Source organism: Rattus norvegicus, chromosome 9 (genome assembly GCF_021556685.1).
Source record: "Rattus norvegicus strain SHRSP/BbbUtx chromosome 9, alternate assembly SHRSP_T2T, whole genome shotgun sequence".
Classification (NCBI taxonomy): domain Eukaryota; kingdom Metazoa; phylum Chordata; class Mammalia; order Rodentia; family Muridae; genus Rattus; species Rattus norvegicus.
In genome coordinates, this window is record NC_141542.1 from 14,455,135 (window position 1) to 14,471,723 (window position 16,589).

Sequence of the window (16,589 nt, forward strand, 5' to 3'; positions counted from 1 at the left end):
CTGCGAGGCACTGGTGCTCAGTAGCACAGGAAGCTGCTTTCAGTTCTTCCCCTGTGATCTCTGCTTCTGCTCAGCAGCAGAAGTGAGGTTTGTGCACTCATCAACTCCAATTCTGGGAACACATTCAAACTTGAGAATCTGATTTCAGCTGGGTGTCTGTGGCTTTTGTATCACTGTAAGATAAGGCATTCAGAAACCTCTATTTGTCCCCAACATTGTCAAGCTGGGCATGGTGCACACTGGGCAAACCTTTACTACAGAACTACACATCAGCCCCCACCTGACTCACTGTACATACTTCCATGGCCTCACTCAGCCCCTCAAATCTACCTTTATACCACACAGACTCTATTAATGAGCTGGTCTCTGTCAACTGAAGATTTTCAGTCCTTACCTCCAGGTCATAATTTTAAACTTATTTAAATTCAGTTACTTGTTTGGTCAAGTAACAAAGAAACACTAAGAGAAATGCATAATTTTCTTTATTTTCCAATGTTCAATGAAACAGCAGGTCTCTGAACTTTAACTGATCATGCTATTCTGCTCAGTTTTAAAAAAAAATCCTACAAAAAAGTTCCAGATCCAGGTGTCTGTCAGTATGGTTTCTCAAGGCCTTTTCCTCTGTTTGCAGGCGGCCTTCTTTTACTATGTCCACACATGTTGTTCCCTGTGTACATCCCTTGGTATTTCTCTGTATGTCTAAATCTCTTCTAAGAAGAACCCTAGTATGATAGAATTGGAGCCTCATCTCAACTTAATGACATCTTCAGGGCCCTGTCTCAAACTGACACATTTTAAAGTAAGAAGATTAGAGCTCAACATGTGAATGTGGAGGCACACAGTTCAGTCCATCATATCCACCAATGCTTTTCCAATATTAGTTTATGCAAATAGTTTGCTCTTGCTCACAAATTGAGCAGTTTAAAATGATGCAACAAGATGTGGTAGTACGTATCTGGAATCGCAGCATTTTGGAGACAGAGGTAGAGGCAGAGGCAGAGGCAGAGGCAGAGAAAAAGGCAGAGGCAGAGGCAGAGGCAGAGGCAGAGGCGGAAGCATACTTGCAATTTTGTTTAGGAAAACAAAGGATGAATTAATTAACTCAAACTTTTTCCTTTATTCTTATTTTGTTTTGTGCCAGCCTAGGTCTGCTTCTGCCCTTGAGGTATCCAGGTACCATTGTGCACTGAGTAGGACTGAAAAGAACAAAGTTTATTCTGGTAGGTGGATTTCACAGGGTGTCAGTCGGAGTGAATGCAAAGGGATAAATAGCCTTCTTTAGTGATGGTTTTCAGTGAAATAGCTCTCTCTTATTGGGGGTATTAAGGGGTATATATAAACCTTGGTGTGTAGGTAGGAGTTTTCATAGTGAGGGTATATTACTGGCTGGTGTTCATATGTTGGGAATGTTCCTTTACCTGTGGAGGACTATTTGATTCCTGAACATATCCTTACAGGGAAAGAGGAAGGTTAATCTGTAATTTTGCCATGACTACCTCAAGGGTGGCAAAAGTGGGGATCATAGGGTTTATGTGCACAGGGCATGCACACCCAAAGCAAGGAGGAAAACAGTCCTACTCCTGCTGGTGTCAGGATGAGATTTTCAAGGCTTCGACACATCAACCTTACTCTTGCTCTGGATGGCTCCCTTGGTTGCATGACATTCCAGACTCACAGGTTTAATGCTTTGAAACAGTCTTACTGTAACCTAGACTGGCCTCAAAGTCACACTCTTTCTGCTAGCTTCCCTCATATTGCTTGCCATCATAGCCTACTGATTGTTTTAACTGTTTTTGGTTAGAAGTTTGAGCAGATTACAGCCGCTGGGTGAAATGAAGTTTTGCACACCAAGAGGCTAGGGGAAAGCATCCCTTCTCAGTTCATCTGCTGAACATCAGCCTTCTGTTCTGTTGTGCAGGTAAAGGACTGAGGATGCTGCCTCCAATTTATCCTCAGCTTCTAAAGGCCGTGAAATCTATTCCCTTTTGTCTATGAGCTGGTAGTGGGAACTGCATCATCAGTATACTTAGAGAACTCCCATATCCACCACCAAAGTTCTATTGGAGTTCAAAATGAGAATGTGTTTGGGAACTGTTATATTGAATACCTAAATTTACATTTGAAAAGGACACTGTAGACTTGCAGACTTGTGCTCTCATGTTGCCAACAGGGGAATGTGCTAGTAGAGATTTGTCTCTACAACCTCTCAGTTCTGGAGGCCATATTAGGCTTCCTATCTTAATAGATATTTGGTCATTCAAAGATTTCTGGTGGGGTTGAAGACTGATTACAGTCTCATAGCCTATCAGGCTGTTTAACTCTGAAAATACATATTTTTTGTATAGTTATCTATACTATACAAGCTAGCCAAGATATAATATAGATTTTAAGCCTTTCTTAAGCTGGAATGGATAACTAAATGTTCTGTTTAACTAAACAAGTGATGGACTGTGTGTTGAGTATATCATATGCTTTATAAATTTTAGAATGGTAATAATTGTACTCAATTTATATATAATTGAAAAGGCTTTTTAACTGGACAAAAAGGGATAAATGTTGTGGTTTGCCCTGGAGTTATCTGTATTTTGATGCTAACTCCACTGCCCCAAGGACAGTTGTCTAGTCATGTACTCAGGAATCAGGTGACTTCAGTAGAAACTTCTCCCCATTGAATTTGTAAAATACAGGTGAGGGGTAGGTACAGGATAGAAGGAGGCCTGTCATTGGAGGAGAAGGAAGGATGGGTGGGAGAGAAGTTTGAAGGAAGAGGAGGAGACTGGAACAGAAAGAGAAGAGGAGAGGGAGAGAGAGAGAAGCGCTGGCAGGACAATGGACGCTGATGTAAAGATCTCACTCTGTGTATTTACAGATTGTTATTAATGTTCCTAAGGGATGGATGGTACTGGGCTTTGTATGTTTAGGTGGGCAATTATATCTTACCAATTGGCTCATAGAAAAAAAAAAGAAAAGGACAAAAATACATTAAGTAATAACAATTTCTGTATTAGTTTTCTTTGTGAATATGGACTTATTGCATGGGCATCTTAAATTTCATGGACACTTGTAACTTAGAAGCAATTTTTAAAGAAGTTTTATGAGATCAGTAGACAGATACTAGCTGAGGTCTTTATCAAACCATTGATTTAGAATCTTGTAAGCCTTCTTATGTTTAGAGGAATGAATATTACTTATGCTAAACCTGTGATGTGGATTAAAAGTGAAGGGGGAATTTAGGGAAGGACCTAACATAGAAGGTATGTTAGAAATGTCAGTGCTCCAAACCAAGTGAGTGAGCTTACACTTGCCACTTCAGAACCAAGGAGACTGGAGCAGGAGGATTGTACATTCAAGGCTACAGAATGAGCAATGGGCAATCCTGGGATATGTAGAGACCCTATCTACTCTTACCTTAAAAGAAAAGAAAGGGGAGATGGCAATACTTTATCTTCCTCTGCTGAAGCTGATTATATCACATCACAGAGTTTTATGGGAATTACACCCTCTCTGCCATACTACAACTGTAGCTGCTGCTTATATTGGAAATGTTTTCAAGTACAACCGGGTCTTCATTTTCTAAAAGCACTGCATCCATTCCAGAGAACTCAGCTTTCTCTGGGAACCTGTCATCCTGATATTTGGTCTGGCCAGCCTGGACAGTCTTTGTTTCTCTCACTCATTGTAGTTTTCTTTACACAATTACTAGCAATTATTCACTGTTACACTTTCCATAGATATTCTTTCCCTCTAATGTTCTAGGCCTCAAATTATATAAGAACTAAAAACAAGTTGCTTATAATAAATATAATAGTGGTGCTCACTATTGTAGCAGTCACTGAACATTACCTTGCTATCCCTCTGAGCAGCAGTGATAGATGTGCTTTGAAACTCAAATAGCCACTTACTCTTGAGTATTAGAAGATCATTCATCCCTTCTATTCATATATTTGTAAGTTTCTAGGTATAGCAACCAACAACAAACAGTGGAACAATGTGTCTCTTTCTGAAAAAAAAAAGACATAAAGTAGACTGTAAGTGCATGAGAAGATATTCATTATTAGTCATGAAGGAAAAGCAAAACAAATCTATTGGGATGGAGATTTAAGGGAGATACATGTCAGTGATTCGAGAGTACTATATACTACTGGTAGACTTCTTAAATGATACAGCCACTGTAGGAAAGTTCTATGACAATTTCTCAAAAATGAGAACATACTATATGGCATATCTGCATTGAGTTATGAACCCAAAAATATGAATGTAGAAGCTTAGATATTTGTACATTTTTTATTGTACAATAGTTGAAAGGAGGCACTCCAAGTGCCCATGGACAAAGAAATGGATAAACAAACCACACTACAAGCAGGCATGCAATAAAAGTTAGCATTAATTGGGAAGAAAATCTGATGACATGCCACAATACAGCCAATCCTTAAGAATATTCAACTAAATAAATTAGCTATTCACAAGAGGACAAAATGAACTTACTCTAAAGCATCTAGAGTTTAAGGAGATAAAAAGGAAAATAGTGGTAGCCAGGCACTGAGATTTAGCAGCAGTGGGCTCCTAGCTTCCATCTAGAAAAGTAAAATGTTTTCAGGAGATTCAAGGTGATGGTAGACAAAGAACAACAGGAATATTATTAATGCCACTGAGCCATCCACTTATGATACTTAAGAGTCATTTTCATGTTGTGTATGCTTTATCACAGTACTTTAAGAATTCCATTCTGATCTTTTCTCACAGGGACTAAACCTTCTTCCCTGAGACATCATGGCCCTGGTCCCAGAATTGAGCAGACAGACAAAACTGAAAGAGGTCGCAGGGATCCCACTGCAGGCTCCAACTGTCGACAACTGGAGTCAGATTCAGACCTTCAAGGCGAAGCCAGATGACCTCCTCATCTGTACTTACCCTAAATCAGGTAACCTGGTAGAGTAGTAGCCCCAGCCTCATCCTCTGAGCTATCTGAACTTCTCACCTAAGTTAGAACTACCTAAAATGAGAAGCTGGCTCTTTTTGTCCCACAATGGGTGCTACTTCACATGTCTTATCCCTGGGATCTTGAAGCTTAGTCTCTTGTACCATTCATTTTTCTTGGGAAGAGGTGAGATTTGTCTCTACTCTTTTACCTTTCCCAGAGATCCAAAGTATTTCTCCTATAGCTAACAAGATCCTGGTTAGAACAGAAGGTAAAGCCAACATCTGCATCCACACCCATTCATTAGTATGTTTGAAGAATAATCTTCTAACTCAATCTTTATGGTCTTCCCAGGGACAACATGAATTCAAGAAATTGTCGACATGATTAAGCAGAATGGGGATGTAGAGAAGTGCCAGAGGACCATCATTCAACACCGACACCCTTTTATTGAGTGGGCTCGGCCACCCCAACCGTCAGGTAAGAGACCCTGATTCCATATATGTTCCTCTCCTGTCTAATCTCTGTCCTTGTCCCTTCATCTTCTCTTTTTCTTTCCTATCCTGTCTCTCTCCCTCCCCCTATTTGCTATTTGGAACAGCATCATGCTGTATATTAGGCTGGCCTTGAACTCACTGAGATTCTCCTCTTCTGCATCCTGAGTGTTGGGTTAAATGTATATGCCACCCCTTCCAGATCCATTTTTTCTGTATTTCTACCAAATGTGAATCAGCAAGGAAGATAGATGCATATGGAGGCAAAATTCTGCCTAATGTTCTCATTATACCTTTGCTCTGGTCATGTGTAACTGCAGAATAGAGGAAGGAACAGAACTCTACTCATCAGCAGCTCACAGCCATCTGCGTTCAGTACTTTACTTTCATAACCAAGTGGTTTCTGGACAGTGTCTTATGATTCAAAACACACACACACACACACACACACACAAACACACGCATGCACACACACATACACACATATACACACATACACATATATACATGCACACAAACATACACACACATGCACACACATACACAGGCATATTAATACACACACATACACATGCACATACATACATATGCACACACACACACACACACACACACACACACACACACACACACGAGGAGGCAATTACTTTGTTCAATTGAAAATCTATTTTTCCCGTGACGTTAACTGAACATTTTTCTTTTCATACATAGTTTCTAGTCTTGAGATTTCCTTGCTAAACATAATCCCTTATTGTTGTGAAATCAACCTTCCTCAAGTTCTTAGTTCAAGAGCAATATGTGGCCAGACTCTTCACCAAAATATAATATAATAACCTCCAGCCCATCTCTCCATAGAGCAGTTCTGCAGCCTCATGAGTGGGCCTCCATTCTCTACTCTTTTGGCACTGTGCTCTTCCAAATTTTCCCCAGAATTGTCTGTGAAGCTTTGCTTACAGCATTTTAGGGCTTTTAAGCTTGATGTTCAAATTTCAGGACACATTATGAATCTGTCATGAAGCTCATCACAATTAGTCTATAGTTAGAAGCAGAGACGGATGCTAATGTTTTGCTCACCTTTTTTTCTATTTAGTTTAATTTCCCATTGGGCTGCCAATCTGTGGGTGAACCTTTCTGGAAACCGCATTATGGATATACACACCCAGAGATACAGTTCATAGTCCAGTCAAGTTGAAAATGGAAAGTAAGCATTATACCTTGTCACCTTCCAGACCTCATATCATAGAAGTAAGGTAGAACGCAAGTTTACAGCATGCCCTCCCGCTGTATGTATATAGTTAAATGCCACTTATTATCAGTCACAATTCTAGTTTTTTAAAAGTATCTCTGTTCCTTGTTTGACAGGTTTTCAGATTATTCATATAAGAGAATCTTTACCATTTTCTGTGGATCACAGTCCAGATTCAAATGTGCCGCCTAACAGAATGATTTCATGCAATCTTTGAAGCAATGCAGGACTAATTCTCTAACCTCTCCACTGCCATTATTTGAAGAGCCTGATTGCTAGATTAAAGGAAAGACCTTAGGGACAGTCTGCAATATGTTTATTTCATCTTACTCCAGTTTATCTCAAAGATTCACAGAGAAAGTCCCTACAAGAGTTGTAAATAGAAGTGCAAACATCACAAACCATGTATCAGAAAGGATGTAATAGAAGAAACATCACTGCACAGAACCAGAGAGATGTTTTTGATATGACAGGAAGGGAGGTGGAAAGAGTCTGCTCACTGTTTCTGATCAGCTCTGGCTCAAAAGGACAAATTTGGTTATTCTTGGCTTCCAGGTCATTATCCTCAAAATGATAGAGTGAATTCCTTGAGGTTCCAATAAGAGACTTCAGGTTTGGGGGTTGAGAGGGACACTAAGAGGAGTTTCCTTAGAGATGTAAGTCTTGTTAGGAGAATTGTTAACCCCATGGTCATACAGATAGACAGCAGCATGAAAGGGCACTGATGAGAATCCAAGCAACATGGTAAAATGTGGGAAGTCCATTCTTATAGGTCTCAGAGAAATTGGGGGGTTTCATGAACTCAGGATGACTAATTCCAATACAGAAGCAAAAGAAGGAGGAGGAGGAGGAGGAGGAGGAGGAGGAGGAGGAGGAGGAGGAGGAGGAGGAGGAGGAGGAGGCGAGGAGGAATAATCCCAGGGTAGGAATGTAGAACTCCAGTGATGTGTGTGGGACACATCTATTGAAGTTGAACATGCTACACAGGTGTGGGATGTGTTGTCATTAGTGGCTTTCTGTTCTCCTTGGGTCTGGTAGTTTGGGCATCTAAATTTTCTTTTTTTTTTTTCTGGCTGTGTCTCTCAGGAGTGATCTACATCCGGCTCCTGTCAGCCTGCACTTCTGTGCTTCATCCATCTTGTCTAATTAGGTGGCTGTATATGTATGGGCCACATGTGGGGCAGGCTCTGAATGGGTGTTCCTTCAGTCTCTGTTTTAATCTTTGCCTCTCTCTTCCCTGCCAAGGGTATTCTTGTTCCCCTTTTAGAGAAGGAGTGAAGCATTCACATTTTGATCATCCGTCTTGAGTTTCATTTGTTCTAGGCATCTAGGGTAATTCAAGCATTTGGGCTAATAGCCACTTATCAATGAGTGCATACCATGTATGTCTTTCTGTGATTGGGTTAGCTCACTCAGGATGATATTTTCCAGTTCCAACCATTTGCCTACGAATTTCATAAAGCCGTTGTTTTTGATAGCTGAGTAATATTCCATTGTGTAGATGTACCACATTTTCTGTATCCATTCCTCTGTTGAAGGGCATCTGGGTTCTTTCCAGCTTCTGGCTATTATAAAAAAGGCTGCAATGAACATAGTGGAGCACGTGTCTTTTTTATATGTTGGGGCGGCATCTTTTGGGTATATGCCCAAGAGAGGTATAGCTGGATCCTCAGGCAGTTCAATGTCCAATTTTCTGAGGATCCTCCAGACTGATTTCCAGAATGGTTGTACCAGTCAGCAATCACACCAACAATGGAGGAGTGTTCCTCTTTCTCCACATCCTCGCCAGCATCTGCTGTCACCTGAGTTTTTGATCTTAGCCATTCTCACTGGTGTGAGGTGAAATCTCAGGGTTGTTTTGATTTGCATTTCCCTTATGACTAAATATGTTGAACATTTCTTTAGGTGTTTCTCAGCCATTTGGCATTCCTCAGCTGTGAATTCTTTGTTTAGCTCTGAACCCCATTTTTTAATAGGGTTATTTGTCTCCCTGCGGTCTAACTTCTTGAGTTCTTTGTATATTTTGGATATAAGGCCTCTATCTGTTGTAGGATTGGTAAAGATCTTTTCCCAATCTGTTGGTTGCCGATTTGTCCTAACCACAGTGTCCTATGCCTTACAGAAGCTTTGCAGTTTTTTGAGATCCCGTTTGTCGATTCTTGATCTTAGAGCGTAAGCCATTGGTGTTTTGTTAAGGAAATTTTTCCAGTGCCCATGTGTTCCAGATGCTTCCCTAGTTTTTTCTTCTATTAGTTTGAGTGTGTCTGGTTTGATGTGGAGGTCCCTGATCCACTTGGACTTAAGCTTTGTACAGGGTGATAAGTATGGATCTATCTGCATTCTTCTACATGTTGACCTCCAGTTGAACCAGCACCATTTGCTGAAAATGCTGTTTTTTTTCCATTTGATGGTTTTGGCTCCTTTGTCAAAAATCAAGTGCCCATAGGTGTGTGGGTTCATTTCTGGGTCTTCAATTCTGTTCCATTGTTCTATCTGTCTGTCTCTGTACCAATACCATGCAGTTTTTATCACTATTGCTCTGTAATACTGCTTGAGTTCAGGGACAGTGATTCCCCCTGAAGTCCTTTAATTGTTGAGGATAGTTTTAGCTAACCAGGGTTTTTTGGTATCCCAGATGAATTTGCATATTGTTCTGTCTAACTCTTTGAAGAATTGGATTGGTATTTTGATGGGGATTGCATTGAATCTGTAGATCACTTTTGGTAAAATGGTCATTTTTACAATATTAATCCTGCCAATCCATGAGCATGGGAGATCTTTCCATCTTCTGAGGTCTTCTTCAAATTCTTTCTTCAGTGTCTTGAAGTTCTTATTGTACAGATCTTTTACTTGCTTTGTTAAAGTCACACCGAGGTACTTTATATTATTTGGGTCTATTATGAAGGGTGTCGTTTCCCTAATTTCTTTCTTGGCTTGTTTCTCTTTTGTGTAGAGGAAGGCTACTGATTTATTTGAGTTAATTTTATACCCAGCCACTTTGCTGAAGTTGTTTATCAGCTTTAGTAGTTCTCTGGTGGAACTTTTGGGATCACTTAAATAAACTATCATATCATCTGCAAATAGTGATATTTTGACTTCTTCTTTTCCGATCTGTATCCCCTTGATCTCCTTTTGTTGTCTGATTGCTCTGGCTAGAACTTCAAGAACTATATTGAATAAGTTGTGAGAGAGTGGGCAGCCTGGAGTGGATGTTCTCATGTGCAGAGCATACTGTGCAATCATCTCCTGAATTGTGTTACAGGTGTGGACAAAGCCAATGCGATGCCAGCTCCAAGGATATTAAGGACCCATCTTCCCACTCAGCTGCTGCCACCGTCTTTCTGGACAAACAACTGTAAGGTAAGACAGTAGCAGTTCCTATCGGGACTGGAGCAGGGAGCCCAGAGCCTCAGGCCTTCACAGCCTGAGTGAGTATAGCTTCCTTAGCAGTACGCTGTACCTCTGAGATCTAATACTGTGCAGTAAAGTCAAACACCATGCTAGATTTAGTAGAGTGGTTCCCCAGAGGCTTTCAAATGTGATGTGAAGGCCGAGGGCAGACTGAGGTACTGGGGATCATGTGTTCTTCAGTGAAGCAGACTGGGAGTGGGGAATGGGAACCATAGGCTGTAGGCTATAGGAGGGCTTATGGAGTGGAGCACAAAGAAGACTGAGCAGATCAAGTGCAAAGGTCTGATGTTCAAAGGGTAAATCCCAGTGGAGCTGCAGAGGAGGCTTGGATGGAGCCTCAGAAGCCTCCAGGCTGCTTTCACTCTTTCTAGGATTATGTCATGTGTCCCAATGTCTTGTCTATTGTGTTCCTGACACATTGAGGGTGTTGGACCATGGTAGGAGTATACCATGGGTATACCAAGGAGTATGCCAAGGTACAGTAATCGTGCAGTGAGTGGAGCTGAGGTTCAAGGATGAGTCAATGGCTTTTCTAAGAATAATCTTTTTCTTTTTTAAATGGAAATAGTGAAAGAAAGATAAAAAGGGACTGGAGAAATGGGCTCAGTGCTTAAGAGTATTGACTGTTCTTCCAGAGGACAGAGGTTCAGATATTAGCTCACAATTGTCTGAAACTTCAGTACTAGGGGATATGATGCCCTCTTCTGGTTTGGATGGGTACTGCTTGCACATGGGTCATGTTCATAGAAGTAGGCAAAGCATCGATATAAATAAAACCATCGCATAATTTAAGCTTTAAGGATTGTTTTGAAAGGACTAAAGTATTTCTAGATAGCAGAAATATTGTTGGAGCTCCTACAATCAAATGACTGTGTATTGTCTGTAAAGGTGGGTGAGGAATGCCAATTCTATTCCTGGCATTACTGGGACCAGCTATCATGAAATCACTGAGGAATACCTCTTGATATTATCTGAGATCAAATAAGCTGAGGAAATTCCCAAGTTACAAAAAATAAAACTGAAATAAAATTAAGAAAAGCATAATTATCATGGACCTGTGCAGTGGTATTTGATCCCCTGGATAATTCAGCAACATTAGCTTTAATGTTTGCATAGGGATTGAAACAGAACATACACAAGGAGATAAGAGAATGAGGAGAGAGCTTTGGTATTATGGGTCATCATCTTCCATGTATATGTAGGTGGAGGAGTTGAGCTCTCTGGTACAGAGAATAGTCTTCAATGGGTATATTTTCAGTTTTGAATGAGTGAGGTTATTAAGTATATAAAACAAGCCAAAGAAAAATAAATAGCAAGCAGCATGTAGATGAAAGGATGGAGTTAGAGAGATAGACAGACAGACAAACAACAAATCAGGTCCTCAAGCAGAAATTGCCTGGACAAGCCCTCTTGAATCTGACACTTTGTGTTCCCAGCACTGAGATTCCCAGGCAGAGCATAGTGTGTCCCTGGGCACGGCTTCCAGGTCAAGGAACAAATCACAGTAGAAAGATAATATTACAAGGGGAGGACTCACAAACATCTAGCAAAAACTACTGATGAATCTCCATTGGGATAGCCAGTCAGTTTACTCATAAAATACCCAGGCTGAGCAGAGTATTCCTCTAAGTAAAGGACTGGTAGGAAAGAGATAACATCAGGAGATCCTGTGCTCACACCATTTTCATGAAACTGAGGAAGTTTAAGCATCAGCTGGAGTTTCACACTGAGGTTTCTCTCTATGGCTAAGGTTTCCAAGAGCTGATCTAGCATCTCTTTCCCAGTGGGCTAAACAAAGTTTCACCTGTAGGAAATAGTTCAACTTCCAGATGATCTCAGTAACAGAAGCAATTTACTGTTCTCTCCCCTCCTTGTAACAGAGTTAGTGGAATAGTCTCTCCCCAGATAAGGGATCTTGGAGAACACTTAGAACTACATGCTTGGTGTTGAAATGTGTGTAGAGTAACCCAACTTCTGGAAACAGCTTGTCAGTGAGTTCAAACAACAGAAGGCAATTTACCAATATAATGTACATTGTGGGTCGTAAAGGAGACCCTGGGTAGTTTCTGGATAGTCTTTTGTCACCCCTCAAAGGTTTTAAAGATTAATTCCCGTTTTTTGCCCTGTTCAGGACACTACAAGCTCATACAAGTCAGCTAAGATGACCCCAGTACCAAAAACAAGAGTATACTCAACAGAAATACACATGATCTTTTCTGAAGAGTCATCTCAGCGCAGACCCCCAGATTACCACTGTGATCATGATCATACATTGCAACATACATACATACATACATACATACATACATACACACAACATACATAAGGGAAGAGAGCTTCATAAGGGTGTCTGCCAAAGAAGAGTCAGAGTTGGCCCCCAAAAACTTCTGACAAACCTGTTGTATGCAAAAATAAAAAAATGTTAATGCTGTATAAAATAGATCATTGTATCGTAAATGACATAAGGAAAGAAGGTGTGACTTTGAGTCAAATCATCAAATAAAGAAATGGTGTTTTATAATTGTATATACACATATATATTATATATCATATACATTATAAATATTATGCATATTTAATGATTTATATATAAAACACTGAATGTTAAAAACCAGAAGTAGCCTAACTCTCAGACTGTGTGCATCTGGATAGAGAAATGTAAGAACTTGGAAAGGGGATGAATGAGGACTGAGGAAAGGTGAGAGTCCTGTGTTGTGACTGGAAGCCACATCCATGAAAAGGAAAGAAGAAATTCATAAAACGTCAGTCAATACTGAGGTGAAAGACAACCTGAGTACAAAGTGCAAGAATCAATCAATCAATCAATCAATCAATCAATAAATAAATAAATAAATAAATAAATAAATAAACTGAAACTTTAGAAAATTCTTTCCATTGGAGCGCAGAAGCATTTGGATTTGGAGGAAACATGGGTTAGATCTCTAGCAAGGTGAAAAAGTCTCCCAAAAGGGTCCTTATTCAAACGCACCTGGCATTTGTTTATTCTGTGTAGAAACACACAGTTTTGAAAGTGACCATCATGGAAGAAAGTTTGTGCTCATAGCAAGTAGGATCCATGGTGCTGCTCCACATCGAAACACTAGGTGGAGTGATTGCTTTCCCAGAAATCAGGCTGAGGTTTCTGGAAGGCTCAGTGGCTCTGTAGTTGATTCAGAGTATCTAGAGGAAGAGTTTGCCCCTGCTAACAAAAGGGAAATCAAGAACTGAGATAAATTTCAATGAGTTAGGGCTGGGCTGGGAGTACCATAATTGGTGACATTGCTCTAGGCTGAGTCTTGGTGCCAGGGCAGGAGAGTTGAGCATTCCCCAAGAGGACTCAGCCAGAGTGAGAACTCAGAACTTTTCATGTTCATGTTCCTTTAACTCACCTCTCTTCTTCTCCAAAGTTCCTTTATGTGGCTCGAAATGCCAAAGACTGCATGGTTTCCTACTACCACTTCTACAGGATGAGCCAGGTGCTCCCCGATCCAGGCACCTGGAATGAGTATTTTGAAACCTTCATCAATGGAAAAGGTAAATAAAAATGCATTGTCCCTCTGTGGTTTTACCCCAATTAGGCTGAGCTGAGAGAACAACCCCTGACAGTTGATCCCCCAGAGTTTCCTGTGCCTCCTATTTAAAGGCCTTTATTCAGGGATTCCTGGCCTATAGACTTTCCTCAGCCTGTGTGACCCTGTTATAATATGAGGGTGCAAGTGATTGTGCATAATCAACATGAAGCCACTTTAATTCTCATATTAAAGCAAAACCTCCAATACTGATAGAAACTACGTGACCTCAGAATTGAGCAGCTCAGTGACCCTGGAAATATCTAATAGAGAATTTTTTCTTCTCTGATGTACCTGAAGCCAGAAAAAAGAAAAAAAGAAAGAAAGAAAGAAAAAGGAAAGTCAAACTTTCCTGACTTGGAAGGTTTGTGTCCATGAAAACAATTCTTGTTTTTCACAGTAAGTTGAGGATCTTGGTTTGACCTTGTGAAAGGATGGTGGGAAATTCGAGACAGATACCAGATTCTCTTTCTCTTCTATGAAGATATGAAGAGGGTAAGTAAATCACTGCTTCAGCTCCAGGGACAGGGAAGCTGCTTTAGGAATGTGGTTCTGACAGGGATGTCTGGAAAAATGTGATAGTGTGAAAACTCTTTTCCAGTCCAACTCAATGCTACCCTCACTCACAGGACCCAAAGCGTGAAATCCAGAAGGTAATGTAGTTCATGGGCAAGAATTTGGATGAAGAGGTCGTGGATAAAATAGTCCTGGAGACATCGTTTGAGAAAATGAAAGACAATCCTATGACAAATCGTTCTACAGTCCCCAAGTCTGTCCTGGACCAGTCCATTTCCCCTTTCATGAGAAAAGGTCTGTGGGGCTTATTTATCTCTAATTCTGAGGCAGTCCCTCTCCAATCCACATATTGTGATTCTAAGAAAGCTAGAGATTTGTTCCTAGTGTACAAGAAGCTCTACAAAGCAAGTCTTACAGATAACTAAGACAGACTCCCCTTGGTGCACACCTCCTTGGGATCCCTGCCTGCGGTTAGACTCACCAGAGCTGACATCTAGTTTGACTCTGCCTCCAAATCATGACTCATGACACTTTCAGGACTTTCAGCATGTATTACTAAGACCCAGGCCCTTAATGCTTCCTATATTTTGAAAGAAAAGGTCTGATTGTCCCTAGTGATTCACTTTTAAGTGGGAAATGTTATTTTTAAGTTAGTATACTCAATAGCTTTCTAAAAATCAATAGTTTGATGATTTCACAGAGATCCTCAGTAAACCCACTTTCCAAATGTTAGGTACAGAATGAAACCCATCCCACTGTCTCATTGACACATGCATTTTTCCCACAGCAGTGCAACCAGCACTGAGGTTTACACATTTCTCCAGAACATCTTTTGTCTTCCTTTTAGCACATGAATTAATTCATTTCATTCCTCTTGCAGTATACCAAGTGTTCAGGCCCTGAAACAAATCAAACTGTTCTATCTCTTTTCTTTATTAATCCCTGGTGAGAATTTGACAAGTAGCTTTTTCCAGCCCATCCATGTCCACTCTTCTTTGGATTCACTTGCGTTTGTTTCTTTGCTTGCTTTGGCCATAAAAACACAAATACAGATACCATGACATTAATCTGTTAATTACAATATAAACTGTGGTTATATTATACACTTTTGTATATAATGAATAAGAGCTATCTCTCCAGAGAAAGAAACACAGATCTCAAACATCACTGTTTGTACATTCGTTATAGACATACTATTACTTTTCCAATCATTTCTCTAATTATAGAAACTATAAATACTATGTTTACATTATAGGATCAATGCTACAATGAACATTTTTGTTCATCAAATTGCATAATTTCCACAAGAATCATAGGAATTCCAAAGATGTACTCTTCATAAAATCAATTCACAGAAATTAACTCTACACTTCAATAAATTTTCTAAAGAAATAAAACTATTCAATTAGCATCTGAATCAAAGAAGCAATGAATTTCATCACCTTGAGCAATTTCGTGTGATATCTTTTGCCTGCAGTCACTTCCTACAGAGAAAAATGTTCTCATTTTTCACTATAGGTTGATTTAGCTTGCTTTTAGATCATGTATAGATGGAATATCACAATATGTATTTTATTATGTCCAGGGTCTTTGGCCATTATAACATTTTAAGCTCCTCTGGTATGATTATATGTCTACTATTTGTTCATTTTTATAACTATGACTATCTAGTATATGTAAGCCAGATCACCTTGAATTAATCAACCACTTAATTTAGAAGCTGGTGCCCCTCCCAAAGACAAATAGGGGTCCTTTTCAGACAGGAGAAGTAAGGTGATGTGGAATTAGATTCCTGTTATGACAGCTCCATTGTGGTCCCTCCACCCTCCAGTCAGGGACACAAAGTCTGTCAATCAGAGACTGATGTTCTTGTCTGGGCTTTGTATTTCAGGAACTGTGGGTGATTGGAAAAACCACTTTACTGTAGCTCAGAATGACAGGTTTGATGAAATCTATAAGCAAAAGATGGGCGGAACCTCTCTAAACTTCTGCATGGAACTCTGATCAAGAAGGACATCTAAGACAGGAGTCTGTCTGCAAGCCTCAATTCAGCCAAAGGAAGCTCTGAAAGCAACCTGTAAAGGCCAAGGATTGTGGCTCCTACTCTGTGATAACTAACATCACATTACCATTCATAAAAGCATCATGTTTAGTATATACTTCCTCCACTCTTCAGTACAAATCAATAACACAGCTTAACGAGCTAGTAAATAAACACATAAATAAAACTCTAGTAGTATACATTTTATGATGACATTCTTCTAGAAGGTATAACCAGGATACTAACTCTGAAACACACATCAATAGTGATCATCTAAATTAAAGTACATGAAATCCTAAAGTCCTTCCTGTTCAGTCTGTTTTGCCTGATTACAATGGGAAGAGTCAACATGTTGCAACTTGTTGCAATGTGTTTAAGGGAGCAGGCTCTGTGG

General features: G+C 40.0%; 1 pseudogene; it reads left to right on the plus strand.

Annotated features, from left to right (window-relative positions):
* The first annotated feature begins 4,751 nt into the window (after positions 1-4,751).
* Positions 4,752-16,247, plus strand: LOC148003349 (sulfotransferase 1C2-like; annotated as a pseudogene).
* Positions 16,248-16,589: the final 342 nt, after the last annotated feature.